Here is a 3,781-nt window from a genome sequence, read left to right as displayed (position 1 = left end):
CTTCATCTGGTGCCCCCTAGCGTGCAGAATTTGGCAAAAGAATTGACATCATACCAACGAGCGACACCGAGTACCTTTGGGACTGCCCAATACCCTCCGCCCTAAATGGTGAAATATGTAACACCGCCCTACTCATCATTCTATGAAAAAACTGGAATGCAATGACCTTCCGGCAATAGGACCTTCACAACATCACCTCTCTTGCGCTCATCATCGAAGACCTTACTTTATGGACCCATCGGATGGAGCAACCGACTGAAATGGAGGTTGCTTTCTTATGGAAATCATACTTATCCTCACGTTTACATGTACTATTGTGATAATGTCAAAAAGCTTCCCACTAGCATTTGGCCGAACACTTGCCGGACGTGGTGTCCACCGTGGACGACATTAGCAGGGGGCGGAGGATACCTGTCTATGGCCGAATCCCTCGGATGTTCCGAATTCGGGGCAAATTTTACAATTCACCTTAAGAAAGACGGTTGGCGGGAGGGAAGTTCCAGGTGCAACAGCGAGAACAATCTCTATTCCGACCAAGATTCATTGTGTCGGTCTCGATTCCGGCCAAATTTCTGGCGGACTGGCCTGATACGGAGCGATTCAAGTTTATTTCGATGGGCCGGTGCAATCCCTTGGTAGGGACGGCGACATGCTACTATCGTCATGGCTGTTCGTGGACAGGAGGTATGTCGGCATCGCCGACGAGGTGGTGGCTGATGGGGTTATGTACCTAGGGTAGGGTCATGGACCTGTTCCAAGTAACTTACCCTAGGACATCCCTAGAAGAGGTCGCCTTCCAGTCGACCAACGAGGATTCACTCGACTGGCCTGAAGGACTCGACCACGAAGACTCACTCGACCACCAGGAGGTCAAGAGGCACTCTGCACCACAACGGCCTGTAATTAAGTAGACTTTATGATAGTAAAGGCACTTTATGTGGGGCATTACCAGTAACGCCCCAGACTTAACTCACCTTAAACCCTCTCCTACGTGGGCTGGCTGGGGTCCTGGCGCACTCTATATAAGCCACCCCCCTCCACAGGCAGAGGGGTTCGGCTCCTTGTAATCCATACATTGATAATCCACTCGACCGCCTCCGGGCTCCGAGACGTAGGGCTGTTACTTCTTCCGAGAAGGGCCTGAACTCGTACATCCCTTGTGCTTACAACCTCTCCATAGCTAGGACCTTGCCTCTCCATACCTACCCCCACTCTACTGTCAGGCTTAGAACCACGACAGTTGGCGCCCACCTTGGGGCTAGTGTTTTAGCGATTTTGTGGAGAAGTTGCGATTCTTCCGAGTACTTTCATCATGGTGTCTGCTGGAATTTTGGTCGAGGGTCAAGAGATCCGTCTCGGCGCTCTCGCCTTCATCGCCGACGACTCCGCATGGCTCCAGGAGGCTCCACTCGACGTAGATGCGCTCCCCGTCCGCGGTGCGACGCATTTTCGCGCATGTGTCCGCGGCGTTCTGCTGCGGCAACCATCGACCCAGTATCGGTCGGCTCCTCCATCTTCCACCCTCCCGGTCTCCCGCCAGCGCAAGCGCTCAGGCCGGTCGAGGCTTCAACGATGGGTGAGTCACGCGGTGGCTGGCCAGTCGGCCACTACACAAGTTGCGGCAATCGAGCCCAACGAATCTCTCTACGGCTTGTTCGATCAGTCGACTGGCTCCGGAGAGACTGCATCCGAGTGCGGAAGCAGTGATCCAGCGGCGGAAATCTTGATGGTCGACGGGCCCCACAGTCCTCCTGGCTTCGCCCGTGGTGGTGGAGCAGGCGACGGCGGCGACCCTGCACGAGGCTACGAAGAGTACCAGCCCGAGCCACTCGACTCTCTGCAAAGAGAAGAGCTTCGCCGCAGGAACGAGGATCCCCTGCGTATTCCCATCGCAGGAGAAACCCCCGAGGCTCGTGCCTTAGAGGAGGCGCGTCTCGCCAATTTGGCCGAGCGCACTCGACTGGAGAACCTTCAGCGAGCACTCGACGAGCGCGCGCGGCAACGAGTTCCCGACACCAGTCGACGTCAACTCTTCCCGCCGACTCAGGTATATCGAACCCCAATTCAGAATTTAGCAGCTGCGACCCGTATAGCAGAGTCCATTCAGCCTTCGCAGTCAGAGGCTGGCAGAGGTTTGCTGCAGATCAGGGATCTGCTCCGAGCAGCAGGAGATCAGAATTCAGCCGTGTCTCAGTCGCGCAACAGAATTCACAGTCGATCCGTCACTGTGAATACGGTTCAGTCGGCTCACAGCCCCAGATCGCCTCCGCGGCGCGAAGGGCGTGAGAATCGGCGAGATCAATATGGCGACAGACTCGACCGAGATGATAGGCGTCGAGTGCCCTATTCCCCTCCGAGGGGTGGGTCTTACGCTCCTCGGCAGCCAGATGATAGGCGTCAGTACAGTACAGGGCGTAGGGTTCCAGTTGACCCCAGAGAGCCAGGCTTCGACGCGCGATCCATTATCGTGCAAGGGTTGGTCGACCGGAACAGAGCCCATCGAGGTGCACTCGACAAAGATGTACCCACGAGCAGTCGAGTACATGTTTCTGGTCCTGAATGTTTCAGCAGAGCTATCAGAGCCGCAGTTATCCCCCCCAATTTCAGGTTGGCAACAGGAGTCAGCAAGTTCACTGGTGAGTCTAAGCCTGAAACTTGGCTTGAAGACTACCGAGTGGCAGTTCAGATCGGTGGTGGGAACGACGAGGTGGCCATGAAGCATTTGCCCCTCATGTTGGAAGGTTCTGCCAGGGCATGGTTGACCCAATTGCCTCCTAGCAGCATTTACACTTGGGAAGATCTGTCCCGAGTGTTCGTCAGAACGTTCGAAGGGACTTGCAAGCGACCAGCGGGATTGACAGAGTTGCAAGTCTGCGTGCAGAAAACCAATGAGACTCTCAGAGAGTATATTCAGAGGTGGATCACTTTGCACCACACTGTGGAAAATGTCTCTGACCATCAGGCAGTATGCGCCTTCAAAGATGGTGTCAAGAACAGAGAACTGAGTTTGAAATTTGGTCGAACCGGTGACATGACCTTGAGTCGGATGATGGAGATTGCTACCAAGTACGCCAACGGCGAAGAAGAAGACCGACTCCGAAGCGGCAAGCACAAGCCGAGTCAGTCGGAAAAAGGAAACACCAGTCAGAAACAGAAGCGGAAGGCTGAACCGGCAGCTCCTGGAGAGGCTCTGGCCGTGACTCAAGGAAAGTTTAAGGGGAAACCAAAAGGATCCTGGAACCCCAAGAAGGTAAAGGATAAAGAAGGGAACGGCGTGATGGATATGCCGTGTCATATTCACACGAAGAAAGATGAAGAGGGGAATATCATTTACCCAAAGCACACCACTCGCCAATGTCGACTCCTGATCCAGCAGTTTCAGGGAAAACAGTCTAAGGACAAGGAGAAGGAGTCGGACAAGGCCGAAGACAAAGAGGACAGTGAGGGAGGATATCCGCATATCAACTCCACTCTGATGATCTTCGCAGATGTGGAAAGCAGAAGTCGACTGAAAGTGATTAACCGAGAGGTTAACATGGTTGCCCCAGCAAAGGCAAATTATCTGAAGTGGTCTCAAACACCCATCACATTCGACCAATCTGATCACCCGACTCATATTGCCACCCCTGGGAGGCAAGCTTTGGTGGTCGATCCAGTTGTCGAAGGCACTCGACTGACAAAGGTGCTGATGGACGGTGGAAGTGGGCTGAATCTGTTATATGCAGACACGTTGAAAGGTATGGGCATTCCGATGTCCCGACTGAGCACTAGTAACATGAGC

The sequence above is a fragment of the Triticum aestivum genome, chromosome 6A, assembly GCF_018294505.1.
Source record: "Triticum aestivum cultivar Chinese Spring chromosome 6A, IWGSC CS RefSeq v2.1, whole genome shotgun sequence".
In the NCBI taxonomy this organism is placed as follows: Eukaryota; Viridiplantae; Streptophyta; class Magnoliopsida; order Poales; family Poaceae; genus Triticum; species Triticum aestivum.
Note: the sequence above shows the minus strand (reverse complement) of the source record.